This window comes from Manis javanica, chromosome 5, assembly GCF_040802235.1.
Source record: "Manis javanica isolate MJ-LG chromosome 5, MJ_LKY, whole genome shotgun sequence".
Taxonomy (NCBI): domain Eukaryota; kingdom Metazoa; phylum Chordata; class Mammalia; order Pholidota; family Manidae; genus Manis; species Manis javanica.
In genome coordinates this window covers 16,489,368-16,514,222 of record NC_133160.1, presented here as the reverse complement: position 1 = coordinate 16,514,222, position 24,855 = coordinate 16,489,368, and the positions used below count along the sequence as shown (strand labels likewise).

The 24,855-nt window shown below is 43.1% G+C and overlaps 1 long non-coding RNA gene across 1 annotated transcript in view; it reads left to right on the top strand.

Annotated features, from left to right (window-relative positions):
• The first annotated feature begins 9,384 nt into the window (after nucleotides 1-9,384).
• Nucleotides 9,385-24,855, top strand: part of LOC140849464 (uncharacterized) — a 37,681-nt gene continuing 22,210 nt past the window's right edge. The window contains exon 1 of the long non-coding RNA XR_012131334.1: nucleotides 9,385-10,052. This is a non-coding gene — a long non-coding RNA (uncharacterized lncRNA). The remainder of the gene's footprint in view (nucleotides 10,053-24,855) is intronic.

Here is a 24,855-nt window from a genome sequence, read left to right as displayed (position 1 = left end):
CGTCAGGGACATAGATGAAGTTTCTCAAATCATATTCCTTACAAGGTTATTCCTAACAGCAAAAGAAATGGGCTTGTTAGCTTCCACTGCTTTGTGACATATCAGTTGCTGTGAGCACTGTCAAGTTTGCTGTGTCATCTGTCTTCAGAGATACAGGCCAATTTAATTAAAAGAGACTAGGATTGCAAGATGGGTCAAGAGAGAAAGAGGGGAAAGGAGAAGGAAAGAGGCAGGAATGGAGTCAGGGAGAGAGAGAAAGAAACAGGAAGGCGGATGGAGACAGAAGGAGGACACCAGTTCCTGTGAGTGGCATGTGGTGAATAAATATTTGTGGAATAAAGGCTTGAAAGGAGGAAGAGGCAGTAACTGGAGGAGATTTTCCGGCCCCCAATGGCATGAGGCCTCACTGGCACTGGAGCACCCACTGTGAAGACCCAGGCCACACAGGGAGGAGGCTGGCAGCAGAGCCAAGGAGAGGGAGGGCAGGGAAAGGGCAGGGCTGCCAGCACACGCTGCTGTGCTCCTGGGTGAGCAGGGCAGAGGGAGAAAGTCCTCTGGGTCTGCCACAGACTGGGGGGAGCAGGGCAAGGGCTCAGGTCACTCGGAGTGAGGAGTGTGCCATGTTCTAAGACCCCCATTGCCTCAGCCTGTCCTTTGTAATTGTACCCCCTACCTTCCCGAGCTCCTGTTGGCTGTTGGAGCCAGTTTGCAGACTGTAATTGGGAAATGCTGTTCTGACGTTGGATATACTTGGGATGATTTTAGAACCTTTCTTTCAAGTATTCCAAGTTCGTCATTTCACACATTACTCAGATCTCTGAGAAGGAGGTGTTTTATCCATTTTCTCTCCTTGATGGATTGGGGTGTGTGTGTGTGTGCGCATGCACATGTGTGTGGTGCTTTAATGGTGGATTATGTTTTCCTTCGTCTTCTCTGGCTCAGAGCTCGTTGTTCCACTGAATGAATTCAGCTCCAGGATCGCTCGCCTTCTCACCCTGCTTTTTGGGTCTGCACTCAGCTCCGCATCCCAAGCAGCCTTTTCACCGAATTCTCCTTACCCCAAACTTCACACCCACTCAGTGTTGGTGTGACTAGCAGTCTTTACTGAAGGTTTGCGCCATAGAGAGGATTCCTGCTGCTGAGCTCCTCAGCCCCTTCTTCACCTCAAACTCCCAGCTTCCTCCCCATCCTACCACTCCAAGTTCCCCACAGCAGCCCAATTCTCCCCCTTTAATTTGAAGAAACAATTAAAGTCCCTGCCCTTTGCTTATGTCAAGGTCTACCTTTTCACACCTGCAGCATCCTTCCTGTGCTTTATAAACAAAGGCTTACCCAGTCTGTCCATTCTTTAGACCCAGTGAGGACTCTGAAATAGGAGGCTGTTTTAGGTTGAACTCCCAGCAGATTCGGAGAGGATTCATGGGAAAATTATTTATTTAAGAAGTGTCCCCAGAAAAAACTGGTTGAGGGATGGGGTGAGTAGTGAAGTGGGACCCACTCCTGGAAAGAAAGGACGCCAGGCCTCCTGAGGCAGCAAGAGGGTCGCCAAGAGGGCAGGCCTGGAGCAGCAGCCCCTCATGGGAACCCCGGAGATAACTCGCAATCGGCCCAGCAGGGTCAAGGGAGCTGGAGGACTCTGGCCCCATGTCTGCGAGTCCTTTGCATAGGGCAGGCCCCTAGGGGGACACAAGTTCCCAGGCTCTCCTCCAAGAGGTGAGGTGTGGGCTGTTGGGAGTGAAAGCTGGCATGCAGAACAGCCTGGACCGCTGAGGGGCTGTGGGCATGGCTCCAGCAGCGTCCCCCACCTCCCCATGTGAGCAACGCCGCCCTGTCCAAAGCAGAAGCAGCTATACCGAGGATGTGGTGTTTGCCTGTGTGGTGTCAGAGGAAATGTATTTGGTCTCTAACCAGGGTCCCAGGCATGGAGCTCCGATAACACTTGTAATTTACTGAGTGTTAAGAACATCCTTTGTTATTTTTAACAAGTCCTTTCAGTCACCTCTGAGTTCAGACTCCTAAGGGTGGGTCCTGACATAGTCTTAGGGTGAGCTGGTCAGCAGACCACCCAAGTGATCACAGAGTCAGACCTTTCAGCCCCACCCACTCATCTAAGGAAAGGGGGGTGCTACAGAGTAAGTTCTACAACGAGGAGTTTTCATGAGCCCCTGGGTTGAACATGTCCATGTGCCAGAAGGGTGTGTCACCCTAGACCCACAGAGACAGAAGCTCCGATCTCAGAACCCATCCTGGCTTCGCCCTGTGTACCTCTTTGTTGGGCTGTGCATTTGTATCCTTGTAACATCCTTTATAATAAACTGGTAAATGTAAGCAAATCTTTCCCTGGGTTCTGCGAGCTGCTTCAACAAATTCATATGAACCTCCCATTTCTAGCTAGTTACTCAGAAGCACAGGTGACAACCTGGGTTCAGTATTTGCCTGTGAAGTGGGGCAGTCTTGTGGGACTGAGCCATTAATCCAGTGGGATCTGCTGCTATCTTTAGGTAGATAGGGTTAGAACTTAAGTCAGTCGTAGGACACCCAGTCAGTGTCTGCTGTGAGCTGGAGGTTTGCTCGGTGGTACTGGGAAACATTCCAGAGCACGCTTATTCACCAGGGCAGGAGCTATTCTTCCAAGGCTTTCTCCCATTTTCTGGTCCTTATCGGGCATGTCTTTGCTTCTCAGGATGAATGCAGGGAGCTCGCCATCAGAAGAAAAGGGTGAGCCCTCACACCGAGTCCTGGGATCTGCCCTCAGAAGTCGTACATGGCACTGCTCAGCGCCCCTTCTAGATGGGGATGTCTTGGGCCATCTCTGAGACCATGCCCCCACCCAGGTCACAGAGCCCTGGCTGTACAGGTGGGGACTGCGCTGTCTTCTTTCAGAACCTGCCCCATCCGACTTTGGTTTGCTAGATGTAAGGGGCAACTGAGCATAGTGTTTCAGACACAGCTCTCCTGCTTGTGGCTACCTGGCCCAGCCTGGAAGTGAGGTAGGCTTCGTTGTTGTTAATCAAACCCTGGCCTTTTGAGGGGCCCTCTCACTGGGGAGGAGAAATCTGCTGTCTTCCCCCCTTCAGGAACTCAGCCTCAGGTCTTGGAGTCTCACCCACATGGACACCTGGAATCTGACCAGGGACTCTTTGTGAACTCTGCTACCCTGGGCTGTTCCTCAAGAGCACCCAACATTGTCTCCTCTTGGAATGAACTCTCTTAAGAAAGGGGGTGGGATTCATCTGGATCTTGGCCACCAATGCTTCTCCAGAGATTTCTGCTCCAGCTGGGCCTGCTTCCTTTTCCTCAGTTCAATGGCACTTCCCTTTGGTGTTCTTTGCAAAAGCACCACTGGTCTGAACACATATGCAGAGAATTCCTCTCTACTCACCACATAACTTAATGCTGGAGTGGGCAGTTGGCTAGCCAGAGGGGGACCTCTGAAAACCAGAGGTTGCCATACACATCCAAGGGGTCCCTGCAGAATTCTTGATGCTCCTCCCCTCAGGTACTCGTCCACATCTCTGCATTTGAATGTAGTGACATTGAAAGTAGGTGCATTTATTTCCACCTCCTCTCCAAAGCCTCAAAATGATAGTAGAGAAGTTACAACCAAGAAAGCATATATCCACAGAGACAAGAGAATTGGAGAAGACACAGGAACAGATGAGGACAAGAAAATTACGGAAGCTGGGAAGTCAGCAGTAGCTGATTTAAAAGAGCAGAGAAAGCTGCAATTTAAATTGGAAATGGGAGGTGGGGTACAATAAGAAGAAACAACTGGACTTCTTGCTACAGGACTCCAATTGGAACACTCTGGAAGATGGGGAAAGAGGTGGGGCTGAAGACATTAGGTAAATCTTGGCTGTCTTTTGGAGGAGCAGTGAGACATCCAGAATTCCACTCCAGCCTGCACAGCTAGATGACCACTTTCTCCTGCAGTGGAAGAAGATGGTAAGGTAAAACTAAAAGGTTCTGGATTTGGAAGGACCAGGTACAGGTGAGAACAAGATTGGACATTAGATGAAAGACTGCCATGAACAGCAATCCTCACCCCCCACAAATTCCCGCACTTCACTCTCACTGCTCAGCAGCCAGAGTGACGGTAGACAAACTTACACCCTCTGGGAAGAATGGAAGATTCCTCTCTGGGGAAACTGATTAGGCCAAGAGACTGGCATTTGGTGTTTCCCCAATGAAACAGCTGGGACCCCATTTGATCACGTTATTGTGAAGCCCACTGGCAGATGAGTATGCACCCAGGACTTGAAATCAGCATTTTGGTGCCTTTTCTCTAACATCTGAGCAGACAGTTAAGCACCACTTGACATGAGAGGGGAGCTTCTAACATGACAGCAGAGACATAAATCAACCACCCACCCAACCAACCATAGTAGGGGGAAACCGAGAATGCAGAAAGCACAAGAAAATCACAAGAAAATGCTAAACCTTTTAAGTTGTATATCTAAGAGAACAGAAGAGTAAGCTATAAAAAGGAACACCCAGAGAATGAAAGATCTTAAAAATTCAAAATATGATAGCAGAAATTAAAAAAAACTTCTAGATAAATTAAAGTATAATTTGAGGAATTCTCTGAGATAGAAGAAAACTACAAAGAAACAGAAAACAGGAGTGAAGAACATACATAAGACTTATTATGAAGTAAGACAATTAAGACAGTGTGCCATTGGAACTGGATTAGATATGTAGACCTCTAGAACAGAACATAGAGCCAGAAACACAGACATAGATGGATATCAAAGATGTATGAACAGAGTGGCATTGCAGATCGGTGGAGAAAAGACAGATTAAAAAATATGGTGATGAGTAACTGGCTATTCATATAGGAAATAATAACAAAGTTGAAACTCTTTCTTGGAACAAATAAGAAAATCCAATGGAATTCCAGAACCTAGTAAGAAAATAAAACTTTTAGAAGAAAATATGAAAGCATGTTCTAAGATCTTTGGTTGGAGCAAAAATTTAACAAGTAAGGTGCAACCTGTGAAGAAAAAAGCAGATAAAGTCAAAACCATTAAAATTAAAAGTGTCTGAATATCAAAAGACATCATTAAAAGGCAAAAAGACATACGATAGACTGGGAAACAATGTTGGCAAAAATGCAAAATTGACAAAGGATTCAAATCCAGAATATAGAAATAACATAAATCAGTAATTAAATAAAAAAGCTCAGTAGAGAAAAGTAAAAGATAAAATAGGTAAATCACAGAATAAGAAACCAGAATATCCAGTGAGTATATGAAAAGATGTTCAATTTCATTATTAATCAGGGAAATGCAAACTAAGCCACAATGAGGTACCGTTTCAAATCCACTAGACTTGGAAAATCAAAGTCTGAGAATTTCAAATGTTAGTGGTCACAAGGAGAAACCAGAACTCTACACTGCTAAAGTAAGTGTGATTCGGTACAAGCACTTGGGAGACCAAGTAGGTGAAGCTAAAGGTAAAGATGCATGAAGATGCGTACGCCCTTTAACCCATTTCACTCCTGGGCATATGAATCACATAGAATGACATAGGTATATGTGATAAGGCCTTGCATTTGGGTATGAAGAGACATTTACAAGAATGTTCACTGCAACATTGTTGGTAATAATAAAAAATAGGAAACAATTCAAATAATGGGATACTGTGCTAGGAAATTAAGGAATCATAGCTATATGTATTATTGTGGATAATTCTCAAAATATAATGTTAAGGAAAATGTTTTTCAGAAAGTATGTACCATTTCTATAAGACTTAAAAGCAGGAAGAAACAATATATATTTGGGAATATAGACCTATCTTATGAAAGTATAAAAAGACGTGTATGGTATAATAAACACTAATAAAACCCAAATACAGTTTTGGTTTGGCAGAGGGGATGAAATCAGGGACGGTGACACAGAGCTTCCACTATAAATGCTTTATTTCTTAAGGTTGGTGGTGGAAATTCATCATTATCCGTAGCTTAGAATGAAGTATGTCACTTAAGTAGCATTATGTGCTTATTGTTCAGAAACATGGAAGGAAAGGAAAGAGGAATTGGGAGTCGGGAGGTCAAGGAAGGTGCAGAAGACTCCTATTTTTTAAAACCTTGTACTCCCGGCTGACCTTTTAAGCCAGACACAATTATGGCTTCAATAAAAGTTAATAATATAAAAATAATAAAAGCTTGAGCCAGGGAGTAAAATGTGATATGCTTCTGTAAGATCTCCATTTTTAGATGCTTTATCTCAGTGCTATTCAAAATATGGTCCCAAGACAAGTGTGGGCTTGTGATCTGGTCTGCCACGAACTAAATAAAGAATGAGTCTAAGTGTTTGGGAACTTTTACAGCAATTTTATAGTGATTTTATGTATGTTGAATCTCGTAATTAAAATATACTTTATAACTCATTATAATTTCATTTTTTTCTAGAAATAAACTCTTATTTCAAGAAGTATTGGTGGGCAATGAATTAAAAACAAACAAATGAACAACTGGTCCTGCACTAATAGTTTGAGATCCACTGCTCTCCCTTAATGAGAATTAATACCTAATGATTTCTTTTTCTATGATGTGTAGGTTTTCTTGCTCTTTGGGGATCTTGTGCTCTACTCCTAAAATATTAATATCCAGTCTGGGATTCCAGAATTGTTTTGTTTCCAGTTATTTGCCTTGCATATAAGGATGTGCCTATACCCCAGAGACACATGTAACTGTAGTTGTAATTTCCGGTTGGTAAACAGCATCTCTTTAAATTTAGAATCAGGTGGTAAGGTTGATATGTAAAAGTAATCAACTGGATTGATTTCAAAGCAATATCTTTTCCAGATAACTGTTAACACACTGGTTTGCTGTTTTTCTTAATTATATCAAATATCACACAGTACATCAAACACTACAGATATGGTTTAAGGTATTTCATGGACTTTTTGCATGACAAATGGATCCTATGCTATAGAGGAATGAAGGACGTAAGTTAACGAAATGTTATCATTTTAAGAGAACAAAACCAAACCAAATCACTTCAGTTCTTGGCAGCACACTTTCTGAGAAGTGTCAGGATGTGTGTGGCCTCCACCAGGGATCCAAAGCTTGCTTAATGGCCTCTGTGACAGCAGGAGCCCCGTCTGCATGAGATTCTGCCTTTAAGATGCAGCACAGATGAGGCCTCTAAAATGTTCTAATGTATCTTTTGTGGATCTCCTTTTCCGCTCAAGACAAGAACCCCCTTTTTTTTTGAGAGGGCATCTCTCATATTTATTGATCAAATGATTGTTAACAACAATAAAATTCTGTATAGGGGACTCAATGCACAGTCATTAAACAACCCCAAGCCTATATCTTAACAGTCTCCAATCTTCTGAAGCATAACAAACAAGTTCTTACATGGTGAACAAGGTCTTACATAGTGAATAAGTTCTTACATGGTGAACAGTGCAAGGGCAGTCATATCACAGAAACTTTCAGTTTTGATCACGCATAATGAACTATAAACAATCAAGTCAGATATGACTATTCGTTTGATTTTTATACATGATTTATATGTGAATCCCACATTTCTTCCTTATTATTATTATTTTTAATAAAATGCTGAAGTGGTAGGTAGGTGCAAGATAAAGGTAGAAAACATAATTTAGTGCTGTAAGAGGGCAAATGTAGATTATCAGGTGTGTGCCTATAGACTAAGTATTAATCCAAGCTAGACAAGGGCAACAAAACATTCACGGATGCAGAAGATTTCTCTCAAAACAGGGGGGGTGAGGTTCTAAGCCTCACCTCTGTTGGTCCCCAATTTCTCACCTGATGGCCCCCCTGCGACTGTGCCTGTCTTAGGCTGTTCCTCCCTTGAGGAATCTTACCCGTCTCTGGCTAACCAGTCATCTTCCGGGGCCATACAGGGAAATGTAAAGTTGGTAAGTGAGAGAGAAGCAATATTCTTTGAAAAGGTTGCTTTTTACTTCTTTGCAGATTTATGCCCTGTGGCTTCTATGCCCAGCATTTGTCTTGAGGTATCTTTACCAACAAGACCCTTTTTTAAAGATTTTTTTTTTGAAGGCAGGTAACTTACTGATTTCCAGGGTTCTTTTACACCTACCACTTCTCAAGGGAGTTTTCTGGGCATTCTTTTAATCTTTCTGGAAGGCTATCAAACTATGCCTGGCTTTCCATCAGAAACATCCCATCTCTTTCCATTATAATGCTTTTTAAAGGACTTTCCCAGGTGGTCTCTGGGTTCATTTAACTCTTCCAGTTTACACCAATTTAGCATCTTTGCTGTTTTCTTCTTCTCATTTCAATCTGTATATGTTACTTAACATTTCTGTTAAAGAGTCTTTGGAGTATCTTCTGCTTTCTTACCAACCTGCCACTCTAGCATTCTCACAACCAATACTCGGCTTTACATTTCATTTTCATACTCTTACAGGCCAAACATGAGGCGGAGGGTGAGTTGGAAGACAGCAAAGACAGCCCTTCGAAAGCCTTGTATTCCCTCTAGAGGTCTAAATACCAGATTCCCCGTCTCTAGTTTATTAGTTTTTTCCCCACCTCCTTACTTATACTGTCCCTATCCACTGAGTGGATTTAAAAAAGGCTTAGGGAAGCCTGAGACCTTGATTACAGTGTCACCAAACTGTGAGGTTAGGTGATGTTATGTTCCCCCTCCGGGAACGCCTAGCAAACCCAGAGCAGGCATTTGTATTAACCCACGGCTTGGGGGTGTTACACAGGACTTGAGGCAGCAGAGGACTCTAGGATCTAGGCTGGGTAGGGAAAGAAATGCAACTAGGAGAGGGCGACGGCGAGAAAGCCGAAGGGTCCTGGACTTTTTGAGGCGACACAGTCACGGCTGAGGACAAGCTGGCGGAGTGAGAACTGGTAGCGGAGAAAATCCCCAAACATGAGGCGATCCAATAAATGATTAATGGTTGATTCACTAAAGCTTTGATCCAACTCTAGTGGTTCAGTTTGCGGCAGAGGCTAAGGCAGAAGAGCAGGGTGAGGTCCCACAGAGCCTGCAAGTTAGAGGTCACGGGAAGTCATGCAACGTTCAAGTATCTGCAAATATGTGGTCAGCGCTTCGCCTGGCTAAGAGGGCCCGTTGAGGGGCTGAGGAGGCCAGTTCACAACCGAGCTCAGGCGGCCGCAGCTCCAGCCCACGGATCGGAAGCCCTCGGTGCCGCGAATCCCGCAATAAGGTCTGGAACAGCTGACCGCGGAGGTCACGTGGCAGGCCCGAGCCGGCTCTGATAGGCTGCAAAAGCTCGGGCCTTCTGACTCTGTTTCCCAGAAGTCTTCTGGTAATGACATTTCCCGGAGAGCCTAGCGGCGCTTAGGTCTTCCTGGCGGGTTGGAGCGGCGGAGTCGGCGTTTGCCCAGTGTCCCGGAGGCCGAGAGAGCCTGGGGAAGGAGGCGCCCCGAGGACGGAACCTTCTGGACCAAAGCGTCCTGCATTCTAGAGGCGCGGGAAGCGGGCGGGGGCTCGGGCCCTTACTCTGCTCAGAGACCCCTGGGCAATGAAGTACGAGGAGGTCTCGGGTCCGGCGGCGCTCACGTCTCCCTGGGGTCCTGGAAGTCGCGGGGGGAGCGGGGGGAGCGGGAAGAGGAGGGGCTGGAGGGCCTTCCGCGCTGGCTCCTCCCTCCTCACCGGGTGGCGCTGCGCACCGGCATCTACTCGTCTACCTCCCGGTTATTCCATGCTGGGATTTCCCTTCCACCCTCACGTCTTGAGAATTCACCAAGCTTAGATTAAGCAATTTTTAGAGGGATCCTCTGAGAAATGGGGAAACTTAAGAAAAAAGTAACAAATGCTAGCGGCCCTCAATCATCCTCCCACCTTCTGCTGCTCACCGGACGCTTTATCAGGATACAAGGAACCGTGGCTCTTCGCCTACGGGGGTCAGTTTTGTGTCAGGACTTGGATCTCGGGCAGTGACTTCCGCCCTCAGGGACCATCAGATGTTTTGCAGTTGGTCCTAACGAAAAGCTGTCCTTATTTGGACCACCTCGATTTCGGCCTTAGCTCACGCCTTGTTTCTGCCTTGGAGGATATTCGTTCTGCCCAGCCGCAGAGGTGTTGTGTTTTTTGTTTTTTGCCTTTTAATGGAGGGGAAAACAGGATGTGGTGGATGAAACGGGCGGTCCACCTGCTTACTCTATACATCTAGTTGTATAGTCAAAACTCGATACAGTTGGAACTAATTTGGATTCTTGTCTCAACCCTGTGGTGTCTCCTTTTCTCAGTTTTGCTGCTTTTCTGGGTTAAGCCATGATCATCCCAACTATTCAGTCTCATCTGTCCAGTACTTAAATGAGAACGTGCCAAGTGCTGGGCACTGTGCTGGGTGCTGGGGACATAGTGTTGAATGGGGTAGATGTGATCCCATCCTCACAGAGTTTACACTCTAATGGGGAAGAAAGACATTGATTTCAGAACACAAGTAATAAAATACCAAGTTGAGGTAAATAGAGAAAGGAACCAGGATACTACAAGAGAAAAATAAGGGAATCCATAATAAATTAGATTGGGAGATTAGGGAAAGGAAGAAATGCTTGATCTGACACCTGAAAGCTGAGAAAAAGGAAGCGCTGTAACAGCCAAGAGAATAGTGATCCACACAGAGGGAGCAGCAAGTGCAAAGGCCCCCAGGCAGGAAAGAACTTAGTATTTAGTTACTCAACTGAGAAAAGGCCTTTGCAACTGGAGCACTGGGTAGGGAGAGAGTAGAGCCTGTTGAAGTTGGCCTCCCTCCAGTCTTGCCTCTTCTAACCCCACACTAGCATTATAGAAATCTTTTCAAAACTCAAATATGATTTTATTCCCTTTCAGAGGTGTTGTGTCACCTACAAATCAAACTCCTTGGGCTAGTGTTCAAGGACCTTCATAATTGTATTTACCTTTGTTTCCCAGCCTCCCATTTTTGCATGTGCTGTTGCCTCTGATTAGCACGCCATCTCCCATGTGCTTGCTGAGCAGGTAAACTTCCATTCACCCTTCCTGTCTTGTTTGTAATATCACCTACTCAGTGCTTTTCCTCCTGTGTGCTCTCATTTTCTGGTCACCTGGCTATGTAAATACTGCTTGCCTACTAATCTCTCCCATGGCACAGGGAGCTCCTCTTAGGGGCTTGTTTTCTATCTCTATGATGCAGGACATGAGGCCAGGCAATTGGTACTTTCATAATAAATATCCATTGAGAGAATGAGTGGAACGGCCATGATTAGCCTCCCCCTGGTACCTGAGAAGAAGGTGGCCTGTAGCTTCTGTCCATCGTAGAGTGGAGATTAGCATCCAAAAGGGCAAGAATAGATGAGTGAGAAATCTGTACTTACGGCCAGGCACTGTCTCATCCACTGTGCCATGTAGTCCTCATCATAATCGTGGGTCTTAGCTTCTTTGTGCTGGCAAGAAAGCAATGCCCAAAGGCTTGCCCAAAAATCAGCCAACTAGTAATGGGGAACCTGAGAAAGGAGTCAGAAGTTGAGGCCCCTAATACTCCATTCCCCTGAGCCCTATTTTGGTATCTTTTATTGGTACTGAAGCCTGAAAAGCTTAAGGAACTGAACTCCAAGGACCTCTGTGTTAGTGGGTGGTCATTTGTACCTCTGAGGATCTCAGATCTGGAGCAGCCATTGTACTGAGACTCTGCCCCTTCCGGAAACTGGTGACTCACATCAGTCTGTGCGTATAAGCATTTAAAGGACCTGGAAGAACTGGTAAGACTCAGAGAAGCAGAAAGAACTGTCCTGCAGAGCTCTTGGAGGATTAAAATGTTCTATATTTATGCTGTCCAATATGGTAATGTCTAGTTTCTGCTTAGATAGTAGCTCTAGTCTGCTAGCCCCTAGTGGTCCCTGAATCCAGGCAGTTTCCAAGACAGCTCAGTCTGAGACTAGAGACGCCTGGGATAGGTCTTCAAGGGCCCTCTAGAACTCACATCAGAGAACAGACAGATGGAATGTATGTCGCTCCCAGATACGGCCAGTGCATTCATTGCTGATCTTGTCACCCCAGCATCCTGCCCTGAGTCTGCCTAGAGCAGGGGTAAGGTTACAGTGTAGACGAATGAACTCTCCTTTTCCCCAGGCTGGGGCTCCCTCAGCTGCTGGGATTGGCTTCTAGAATCTCTTCCTGTCATTATGGACTATTGGCTTTTGCCATCCATTGAAGGTTGATGAAACCAGCACTTCATAACCATCCCCTCCATCCTGACTTTTTCTGGGGTGTGCAGAGGGGCAGCTGCAAAACCAGTGAGTGCATATTCCTTGGAAACATGTTGGATCCAGCAGTTTTACATTACAATCTGATTTTCATCTTGAAACCCTGTGTGCAAAATGAAAACCCAAGTGAGCATCTGCTATGTATGATTAGAGACAGTATATTTCTGGGGAAAGAGGCTTTAACTTGGACTCATTCTGGACCTGTGACTAACAGGCTGTATGACCTTGGACAAGGCGCTCAGTGCCTCTGGACCCCAGTTTTCTCAGGAGTAAAATGAAAACATTAGATTCTAAGCTTCTTCCTCTGGTTAATGTGAATGCTTAAAAAAAATGACTGGTCACAGCTGCAATCAGCCCACATTAAGTACCTTTCAAGTGATTATTTGCTTGCATCAGGTCTATTTTCATTGTTTAGTTTTTTCTAACACTGCTTACTTAACCCTACCACCACCAGTGCTTTCCTCATTTGCAAGGTCTTCACGATTTTTTTGATGTCTTCAGATTTCAGTAAATCATGTTGGATTACAGCCATTAAATCACCTGCTCCTTTGCCCTGCCTGGAGTCCGTTTAATCCCCAGCAGTCTCAATTCCTTGACAAAGCACAGAAAAAGGTCCTGGTCTCCCTTCTCTTCCATCCCCCACCCCCACTCCCCACTTCCCTGAAAAAACAAATCTGAAAATCAGGGAGGTTTCTATTCTGGCATTTATCACTCTCACCACTAGATGGCACATATGTGCAAGCCATCAGCCTCTGGACAAAAACTTCAATTTTCTTATGAATTCATATTCCACTTCAATCCACAACAGCTTTGAGAGGAATTACAAAAACACAAAATACACAAAAGGTTGAAATGAAAAGTAGGAGGAACTGGAGAAACTAGAGAACAAGTGGAATAGATAACTCCAGGAAGACAGGAGCTCAAAGAGGTGCCAGCAGGGGCTCACAAGGTTCTGAGCTTCTGAATAGCCAAGGTGAAGAGGAAAATGGGGATGGTAACAAAAGCCCACGTTTTACATGAGAAAAACAAAGAAGTTATTCAGGAGAAGCCCAGCTTTCCCTGACCGTGAGACCAGAGGGAAATTTTTCCTGTGGGTCCTCAGAGGGAGGATGCTGATAGAACAGTGAAATAAACACGGACGACTTACTTGCAGCCTGTGGTGTCCTTCCAGGCCGGCCTATGGCAGGATGCTGAAGTACAGTTGAGGAAAGGCAGTTTTGTGAGGCTCTGGCTTTCGGGCACAGAGGGACTTTGCAGGCGTGTGCCTTTGTATTTCCAAACTGCAATTTCATGCACCCCTTTCTCCCCTGCGGTGTGGGTGGGGTTTGGGGAGACAGAGTTCTCCTTGGAGGCTGAGGTAACCAGCCTCCACGACAGCCCCCAAAGACCCCTGCCTTCTGGTGGAGTCCCCTTCACATTGTGCCACAGGGTGGTTTGTGTGACCACCAGAATACAGGAGAAGTGACACGATGTCACTTCTGAGATTAGATTATAAGACATTGCAGCTTCTCTCTTGGTCTCTCAGTCTCTGCCTACCTTTCTATCAGATAATTTTCTCTGGGTGCCATGTCATGAGGAGCAGAGAACAGGCCTCCTGGCACCAGCAGCAGCTTGCTAGTCATACGTGTAAACCACCTTGGAAGTAGATCCTCCAGCCCCAGCCAAACCTTCAATGATGGTGGTTCCAACTGATATCTTGACTGAATGCTTATGAGGGACTCTGAGCTCGACTCTCCAGCCAGGTCAGTCCTTAGCTCTGAGAGGTAACAAATCATATTTTTCAGATGCTAAGTTTTGGGGGTTATTTGTTATGCAGCAATAGGTAACTAATATAGAGGCCAATGGAAACCCAAGGGATAATTTTGCATGGGTGGATCAACTTGATTTCAGAGATACAGAAGCACTGTATGGGCTTTAAATCTCAAAGACATAGCTGCCAATTCAAGCTGTGTCTGTGGAAAGACAGCAGTAGAGGGGCCCATGTAAAAAGTCTGCAAGGGAGATTTCTCTGCAGCAGGATGTTAAAGGCAAGGAACTCCACTGTTTTGTTCACTGTGATGCCCTCAGTGCCTAGCACAGGGCCTGGCACATAGTAGGCTTTCTACAAATCTTTTTTTTTTTTTACTTCTTTTTTTTTAAATTTTATTTTGGTATCATTAATCTACAATTACATGAAGAACGTTATGCTTACTAGGCTCCCCCCTTCACCAAGTACCCCCCACATCCCCGTTCACAGTCACTGTCCATCAACATAGTAAGATGCTGTAAAATCACTATTTGTCTTCTCTGTGTTGCACAGCCCTCCCCGTGCCCACCCCACACTATACATGCTAATCATAATGCCCCCTTTCTTTTTTTCCTGCCCTTATCCCGCCCTCCAAGTCCCTTTCCCTTTGGTAACTATTAGTCCATTCTTAGGTTCTGTGCTTCTGCTCATGTTTTGCTCCTTCAGTTTTCTTTTGTTCTTATACTCCACATATGAGTGAAATCATTTGGTACTTGTTTTTCTCTGCCTGGCTTATTTCACTGAGCATAATACCCTCTAGCTCCATCCATGTTGTTGCGAATGGTAGGATTTGTTTTTTTCTTATGGCTGAATAATATTCCATTGTGTATATGTACCACATCTTCTTTATCCATTCATCTACTGATGGACATTTAGGTTGCTTCCATCTCTTGGCTATTGTAAATAGTGCAGCAATAAACATAGGGGTACATCTGTCTTTTTCAAACTGGAGTGCTGCATTCTTGGGGTAAATTCCTAGAAGTGGAATTCCTGGGTCAAATGGTATTTCTATTTTGAGCATTTTGAGGAACCTCCATACTGCTTTCCACAATGGTTGAACTAATTTACATTCCCACCAGCAGTGTAGGAGGGTTCCCCTTTCTCCACAACCTCGCGAACATTTGTTGTTGTTTGTATTTTGGATGGTAGCCATCCTTACTGGTGTGAGGTGATATCTCATTGTGGTTTTAATTTGCATTTCTCTGATGACAAGCGATGTGGAGCATCTTTTCATGTGTCTGTTGGCCATCTGAATTTCTTCTTTAGACAACTGTCTATTCAGCTCCTCTGCCCATTTTTTAATTGGATTATTTGCTTTTAGTTTGTTGAGGTGTGTGAGCTCTTTATATATTTTGGATGTCAACCCTTTATCGGATCTGTCATTTACGAATATATTCTCCCATACTGTAGGATACCTTTTTGTTCTATTGATGGTGTCCTTTGCTGTACAGAAGCTTTTCAGCTTGATATAGTCCCATTTGTTCATTTTTGCATTTGTTTCCCTTGCCCGGGTAGATATCTTCAAGAAGAGGTCACTCATGTTTATGTCTAAGAGATTTTTGCCTATGTTTTTTTCTAAGAGTTTTATGGTTTCATGACTTACATTCAAATCTTTGATCCATTTCGAATTTACTTTTGTGTATGGGGTTAGACAGTGATCCAGTTTCATTGTCTTACATGTAGCTGTCCAGTTTTGCCAGCACCATCTGTTGAAGAGACTGTCATTTCCCCATTGTATGTCCATGGCTCCTTTATTGAATATTAGTTGACCATATATGTTTGGGTTAATGTTTGGAGTCTCTATTCTGTTCCATTGGTCTGTGGCTCTGTTCTTGCGCCAGTACCAAATTGTCTTGATTACTGTGGCTTTGTAGCAGAGCTTTAAGTTGGGGAGCGAGATCCCCCCTACTTTATTCTTCCTTCTCAGGATTGCTTTAGCTATTCGGGATCTTTGGTGTTTCCATATGAATTTTTGAACTATTTGTTCCCGTTCATTGAAGAATGCTTTTGGTAGTTTGATAAGGATTGCATAGAATCTGTATATTGCTTTGGGCAGGATGGCCATTTTGACGATATTAATTCTTCCTAATCAGGAGCATGGGATGAGTTTCCATTTGTTAGTGACCTCTTTAATTTCTCTTAAGAGTGTCTTATAGTTTTCAGGGTATAGGTCTTTCACTTCTTTGGTTAGGTTTATTCCTAGGCATTTTATTTTTTTTGATGCTATTGTGAATGGAATTCTCTTCCTGATTTCTCTATTAGTTTATTGTTAGTGTATAGGAAAGCCACAGATTTCTGTGTGTTAATTTTGTATCCTGCAACTTTGCTGAATTCCGATATTAGCTCTAGTAGTTTTAGAGTGGAGTCTTTAGGGTTTTTATGTACAATATCATGTCATCTGCAAATAGTGACAGTTTAACTTCTTCTTTACTATTCTGGATTCCTTGTATTTCTTTGTTTTGTCTGATTGCTGTGGCTAGGACCTCCAGTACTATGTTGAATAACAGTGGGGATAGTTGGCATCCCTGTCTTGTTCCCGATCACAGAGGAAAAGCTTTCAGCTTCTCTCTGTTCAGTATGATGTTGCCTGTGGGTTTATCATATATGGCCTTTATTATGTTGAGGTACTTTCCCTCTATGCCCATTTTGTTGAGAGTTTTTATCATGAATGGATGTTGAATTTTATCGAATGCTTTTTCAGCATCTATGGAGATGATCTTGTGGTTTTTGTCTTTCTTTTTGTTGATGTGGTGGATGATGTTGATGGATTTTCGAATGTTGTACCATCCTTGCGTCCCTGGGATGAATCCCACTTGGTCATGGTCTATGATCCTTTTGATGTATTTTTGAATTCGGTTTGAATTCGGTTTTGAATTGTAGAAAAACTAATATTTTGTTGAGTATTTTTGCATCTATGTTCATCAGGGATATTGGTCTGTAATTTTCTTTTTGGTGGGGTCTTTGCCTGGTTTTGGTATTAGGGTGATGTTGGCTTCATAGAATGAGTTTGGGAGTATTCCCTCCTATTTTTGGAAAACTTTAAGGAGAATGGGTGTTATGTCTTCTCTGTATGTCTGATAAAATTCAGAGGTAAATCCATCTGGCCTGGGGGTTTTGTTCTTTGGTAGTTTTTTGATTACCACTTCAATTTTGTTGCTAGTAATCGGTCTGTTTAGATTTTCTGTTTCTTTCTGGGTCAGTCATGGAAAGTTGTATTTTTCTAGGAAGTTGTCCATTTCTCCTAGGTTTCCCAGCTTGTTAGCATATAGGTTTTCATAGTACTCTCTAATAATTATTTGTATTTCTGTGGGGTCCATCGTGATTTTTCCTTTCTCGTTTCTGATTCTGTTGATTTGTGTTGACTCTCTTTTCCTCTTAATAAGTCTGGCTAGAGGCTTATCTATTTTGTTTATTTTCTCGAAGAACCAGCTCTTGGTTTCATTGATTTTTCCTATTGTTTTATTCTTCTCAATTTTATTTATTTCTTCTGTGATCTTTATTATGTCCCTCCTTTTGCTGACCTTAGGCCTCATTTGTTCTTCTTTTTCCAATTTCGATAATTGTGACATTAGACCATTCATTTGGGATTGTTCTTCCTTCTTTAAATATGCCTGGATTGCTATATACTTTCCTCTTAAGACTGCTTTTGCTGTATCCCAGCTTTGTGTTGTTGTTGTCGTTTGTTTCCATATATTGCTGGATCTCCATTTTGATTTGGTTATTGATCCATTGATTATGTAGGAGCATGTTGTTAAGCCTCCATGTGTTTGTGAGCCTTATTGCTTTCTTTGTACAATTTATTTCTAGTTTTATGCCTTTGTGGTCTGAACAGTTGGTTGGTAGGATTTCAATCTTTTGGAATTTACTGAGGCTCTTTTTGTGGCCTAGTATGTGGTCTATTCTGGAGAATGTTCCATGTGCAGTTGAGAGGAATGTGTATCTTGTTGCTTTTGGATGTAGAGTTCTGTAGATGTCTATTAGGTCCATCTGTTCTAGTGTGTTGTTCAGTGCCTCTGTGTCCTTACTTATTTTCTGTCTGGTAGATCTGTCCTTTGGAGTGAGTGGTGTGTTGAAGTCTCCCAGAATGAATGCATTGCATTCTATTTCCTCCTTTAATTCTGTCAGTATTTGTTTCACACATGTTGGTGCTCCTGTATTGGGTGCATATATATTATAATGGTTATATCCTCTTGTTGGACTGACCCCTTTATCATTATGTAATGTCCTTCTTTATCTTTTGTTACTTTCTTTATTTTGAAGTCTATTTTGTCTGATACTAGTATTGCAACACCTGCTTTTTTCTCTCTGTTGTTTGCATGAAATATCTTTTTCCATCCCTTGACTTTAAGTCTGTGCATGTCTTTGGGTTTGAGGTGAGTCTCTTGTAAGCAGCATATGGATGGGTCTTGCTTTTTTATCCATTCTATTATTCTGTGTCTTTTGATTGGTGCATTCAGTCCATTTACATTTAGGGTGATTATTGAAAGGTATGTACTTATTGCCATTGCAGGCTTTAAGTTTGTGGTCACCAAAGGTTCAAGGTTAGCTTCTTTACTATCTTACTGTCTAACTTAACTCGCTTATTGAGCTATTATAAACATGGTCTGATGATTCTTTATTTCTCACCCTTCTTATTCCTCCTCCTCCCTTCTTCATATGTTGGGTATTTTGTTCTGTGCTCTTTTTAGGAGTGCTCCCATCTAGAGCAGTCCCTGTAAGATGCCCTGTAGAGGTGGTTTGTGGGAGGCAAATTCCCTCAACTTTTGCTTGTCTGGGAATTGTTTAATCCCTCCTTCATATTTAAATGATAATCGTGCTGGATACAGTATTCTTGGTTCGAGGCCCTTCTGTTTCATTGCATTAAGTATATCATGCCATTCTCTTCTGGCCTGTAGGGTTTCTGTTGAGAAGTCTGATGATAGCCTGATGGGTTTTCCTTTGTAGGTGACCTTTTATTTCTCTCTGGCTGCCTTTAATACTTTGTCCTTGTCTTTGATCTTTGCCATTTTAATTATTATGTGTCTTGGTATTGCCCTCCTTGGATCCCTTGTCATGGGAATTCTGTGTACCTCTGTGGTCTGAGAGGCCATTTCCTCCCCTAGTTTGGGGAAGTTTTCAGCAATTATTTCTTCAAAGACACTTTCTCTCCCTTTTTCTCTCTCTCCTTCTTCTGTTACCCCTATAATGTGGATATTGTTCCGTTTTGATTGGTCACACAGTTCTCTTAAAATTCTTTCATTCCTGGAGATCCTTTTATCTCTCTCTGCATTAGCTTCTCTGCGTTCCTGTTCTCTGTTTTCTAGTCCATTAATGGTCTCTTGCATCTCGTCCATTCTGTTTTGAAGTCCTTCCAGAGATTGTTTTATTTCTGTATTCTCCCTTTTTAGTTCTTACATATTTCTCTGCAAGTCCATCAGCATGGTTATGACTTTTGTTTTGAATTCTTTTTCAGGAAGACTGGTTAAATCTATCTCCCCAGATTCCTTCTCAGGGGAAGATGTAGAAGATGTCGAAGGTGTCTGGGTTAGCCTGGTCTGGATCAAATTTTTTTGCCTTTCATGTTGATAGGTGCAATGGTGAGCTATTGACTCATCTGTCAGCTGGGGGAGCCAAGACTTTTCACTTGCTCCTGGCCTTTCTTTACTGGGACAACTGCGACCCCTAGTGGCTTGTGTTGGGCTATTGCGTGTAGACTGGGTCTCTGTATCTTGCCCTGCCGGTAATGAGGAAGCTCCCTTGCTGTGGGTGTGGCTAGCCTCAGGCTGCTGCTATGCTACGGCGGGGCCCAGGAGGGGTAATGGATGGGGGGCTGTTTGGCTGTTTACCTCCATGAGGGGTCTGAGAGCTGTTGCCCAGGGGGTTAGTGTGCCTGGAGTTCTCTGGAATTTCCAGCTGCTGGACTGTGACCCGGATGCTTCCGTCCAGCTGTGGGGTCCCTGTCGCTTTAAGACTTTCAAAAAGCAATTGCTTTTCTTTGTCCCAGAGGCGCTGGCTGTGAGACCTGCTCACAGGTCTTACTGTCCTGCTTCTCTAGTTTCCAGCACCCCACGCATGCACTGTGTCTGTGCTCTGGTGCATATGGCTGGGGCTGGGTGTTTAGCAGTCCTGGGCTCCCTCTCCCTCCCTGCTCTGACTCCTCTCCTCCCGCTGGGAGCTGGGGTGAGGGGCCTTGGGTCCCGCCGGGCTGCGGCTTGTATCTTACCCCTTTCACTAGGCGCTGGGTTCTCGCAGGTGTGGATGTAGTCTGGCTATTGTCCTGTGTCTTCTGGTCTCTCTTTTAGGATTAGTTGTATTTTTTGTATTTTCAAAAATATATATGTTTTTGGGAGGAGATTCCCACTGTCCTACTCCCACTGCCATCTTGGCTCCCGCTCTACAAATCTTTAATGAATGTGTGGTGAGCTATAATCTTGAGTGCCAGTCAGTTATCTGGGTGACCATTATTTATGAAACTATCATGTGCTAAGAACAAGTATATAATGTTGGTTAAGTTCCATGGACCTTTTATGTCACATACAAATTACATCCATCTTTCCCCCCACAGTGTGCCTTTCCTCACTCTGTTTTCTCCTTGGAATTCTTTATTGTTTTTGTAGAGACTTGCATGTACCTTAACTTTCACACTGTAAACTTTCTCATGGGAATAGTATTCATCAGTCACCATGACAAAATTTCTGGTTGCTGTTTTTCCAGTGTGAGAAGCAGAATTGCTCAGGACATTGGGTTTATCTTGTACAGTTTTGTTTTGGGACCTACCCTATTTCTTCCTTTTCTTTTTGTTGAAAATTGCTCGAAATGGCTGACACAGCTAATAATGTTTCAGTTTTCCTTGTATGACAACTCTCTAGAGTCTCCTTTCATAATTACTTTGGTGCTGATTTTAATCAGATTTTACTGCACAAGAAATATTCTGGGGCTGAAGGAGAATCAAATGGAGTGGCTCACCTCAGGCCTTGTCCCGCAGTTGGTACCCACTCTGTTCTCTGTAGCTAGCTATAGCTCTGCTCTGCTTTCTCCTCCCACCCTTCCTCTTTTTCCCTTTCCTTCTCCACCATCACTACCACCACTGTTATCACCATGCAGCTGTTATTTATTGAGTGCCTACTACATGCCTGTCCCTGTTTTATGCAGGTGTTACCTGCACTATTGAATGTGTGCTAAAGATTGTGAATTGCTTTGCTGATTGTGTTAGTCTAGGTCCTTTGAAAAGCAGACACCACTGTGGGATTAACTGTACAAGGATTTTGCTAGCGGCAATGCCTGTATGAAATGAAATAGGGAGGGAGGTGGAGAAGACCAGGAGGGATATCAGATCCTAAGAGAAGGACAGAAGGTTGGGCCTAAGCATCCCAGACTATCTTGCAGGTTAACCAAGATCCAGTCTAACAAGGGCTCAGCAAAGCCTTTAGGGAGTCCTGGGGCCAAAGTTAGCCAAGTAAGGAGTCCCTTGTCTCTTAGGACTGGGTCTGACTCTTTCTGCCAAACTCAGTCATTCGTGGGGTGTAGCACATGGGAGGCATGGCCAGTAGATTTCAAAGCACAGCAGCTGATGTCCCCAACTCCTTGCAGTAGGAAGTCTGTGGAAGCACATTTTGTGTGCTCTTTTCTTTTTAAGTAATAGAAGCCTGACTTATTTGGGATGGCAAAGACCTGATGCTGAACTAAAAGATTTTAGTTCTCAGCCTGCCTTGCAACTAGGTGTGGCTCTGTGACTATACAGCATGACTTCTGATTATGCAATATAGCAAAAATGTTATGAGGACCTACTGGAAATGCTCCTTAAGGGGATCTGACTTGGCTGAGAGGTGCATCCCTTCTTCCCTTCCCTCTGCCAGGACTATAGACAAAATGGCTGTAACCTTAGCGGTCATTTTGTGTCAAGAGGCAATATGTTAATAATGAAAGAGCAGTCAGGTAGACAGCAAGACTCTGTGTCCCTAATGATTAGAGACCTCATACCAGCTCTAGATTGCCTAGCTACATACTTTAACCTGAGAGAAAAATAAACCCTTTTGTTTAAACCATTGTTCCTTAGTTTATATTGTATGCAGGTAAATCTAATCCTAATTGGCATAATATCTAATCCTTACAACAGCTCTGTCAGATGGCCATATTTTGCTGAAGAGGAAAATGAAGCTTAGAATGATTAAATGCTTGAACCTGCATAGGGCCCAAGGTAGTGCTTAGGATACGTGCAGCCAGGAAGAGCAGAACAGTGCTTGTCCATCTTCTCTGAAGATAAGACTTGCTTGGGGACCTTGCTAGATAAACAGATAGCCAGTCCTCTTCCCTGGAAATCTTTCAATAGGTCCAGGTTAAGGCCCAAGAGGCTACTTTATTTCAGACAAGCAGTTCAGGCTGTCTTTATCCTCAGGGAAGAGTGTGAATCCCAATGTGAATGAAGACAAATGACAGGCAGTTCAAACAGCAGGTAAATGCTTCACAGAAGGAGACTTCTGTGAGTGTACGAATCACTTGGGGAGCTTGGTAGAAGTACAGATTCTGGGCTCCACTTGTAAATATTTGGAGTCAATAGGTCTTTTGTGGAGCCTGGGGATTTGCACGTTTCAAACACTCCCCAGGTAATCCTGACGCCTGTCATTCATGGAGTCCAGCTTGAGGGACCCTGGCTTAATAGTTAGGAGGGCTGGCTTTGAATCCTGATTCTTCTGCTTATTGGCTGGATAACCTGCAGTAGGCTAATTAAGCTCTCTGTGTCACAGGTTTTATCATTTTCAAATTGAAGAAAATAGTAAGGCCTACCTCACGGCACCTTCATTGTGAGGATTAAGTGAAATAATTTATGTAAAGCTCTTAGCTATGCATAAAGAAGCTCTCAATACTTGGTGGCTATTGTCGTTATCATACCCCATGTTTACAGACATAGTTGGTTTACGTGTTCATTCAAGTTTATCTGTTCTCAGACCAGAGCACTCAGTTTCTGGGTGAGCACAGGTGCACAGACCACACTTTGAGTAGCATTGCCCAAGCTTCACAAAATTGAAGCTGCAGAAGTAGAAAGATGTGTAAGATACACGATTGAAAGGAAAAAGTAAGCTACTGACCATTGTGTGTTTTCAAAACCAGGGATATATAAAACAAGGGCTGTATAAGCACACAGATAGGCTGATAGATGCATAAAACATTTCCGGAACAAGTCCTAAGGATTAACAGTGGTTACCTCTGGGGAGTGGAGCTGAGAGTCTGGGGTAAGAAACCTCTTTTTTGTTGTATATTAAGACTGCTAGTCAGTCGGTGGGTCCTCCCCAATACCATGTCTGGAATCTGTTCTGATTCATCATCCATCATGATCAAGTGGGATTTATTCCAGGGATACAAGGATGGTACAATATTAGAAAATCCATCAACATCATACACTACATCACCAAAAAGAAGGACAAAAATCACACAGTCATCTCCATAGATGCTGAAAAAGCATCTGACCAAATTCAACATCCACTCATGATAAAAAAAAAACTCCCAACAAAATGGGTATACAGGGCAAGTACCTCAACATGATAAAGGCCATATACAAGAAACCCACAACCAACATCATACTTAACAGCAAAAAACTAAAAGCTTTTCCTCTAAGATTGGGAACAAGACAAGGATGCCCATGATGGATGCATAAAACATTTCTGGAAAAAGTCCTAAGGATGTATTTTTGAATTCAGTTTGCTAATATTTTGTTGAGTATTTTTGCATCTATGTTCTTCAGGGATATTGGTCTGTAATTCTCTTTTTTTGTGGTGTCTTTGCCTGGTTTTGGTATTAAAGTGATGATGGCCTCATAGAATGAGTTTGGAAGTATTCCCTACTCTTCTACTTTTTAGAAAACTTTAAGGATGGGTATTAGGTCTTCTCTAAATGTTTGATAAAATTCAGGGGTGAAGCCATCTGGTACAGGGGTTTTGTTCTTAGGTAGTTTTTTGATTACCAATACAATTTCATTGATGGTAATTAGTCTGTTAAGATTTTCTGTTTCTTTCTGGGTCAGCCTTGGAAGGTTGTATTTTTCTGGAAAGTTGTCCATTTATTCTAGGTTATCCAATATGTTAGCATATAATTTTTCATAATATTGTTAATATTATTTGTATTTCTGTGGTATCCATAGTGATTTTTCCTTTCTTATTTCTGTTTCTTTTTTTTTTTGAGAGGGCATCTCTCCTATTTATTGATCAAATGGTTTTACTAAAATATCATTAATATACAATCTTATGTAGGTCTCAGATGTATATCATAGTGGTTCAACAGTCCCCGTGATCAACTTACATTGTGATTGTGAATTATTGTGCCCTTTTATCCCCTTCCTACAACTGCCTTGACCGTCCCCTTCCCCTTGGTAACCACTAATCACTTCTCATAGACACCACTTGTGTCTATGAGTCTAATGCTATTCTGTTCCTTCTGTTTTGCTTTGTTTTTATATTCTACAAATAACTGAAATCATATGATAGTTGTCTTTTTCCACCTGGCTTATTTCACTGAGCATAATATCCTCCAGCTCCATCCATGTTGTTGCAAATGGTAGGATTTGTTTCTTTCTTATGGCTGAATAGTATTCCACTGTGTATATGTACCACATCTTCTTTATCCATTCCTGGATTTATTCCTGTAGATAAATATCCACATCTATTTATACCTGTTGATGGACACTTAGGTTGCTTCCTATCTTGGCTATTGCAAATAGTATGGCAATTAACAGAGGGGTGCATATATCTTTTCAAATCAGGGATTTTGCAAAACATCTGATTTTTTTTTTGAGAGGGCATCTCTCCTATTTATTGATCAAATGGTTGTTAACAACAATAAAATTCTGTATAGGGGAGTCAATGCTCAATGCACAATCATTAATCCACCCTAAGCCTAA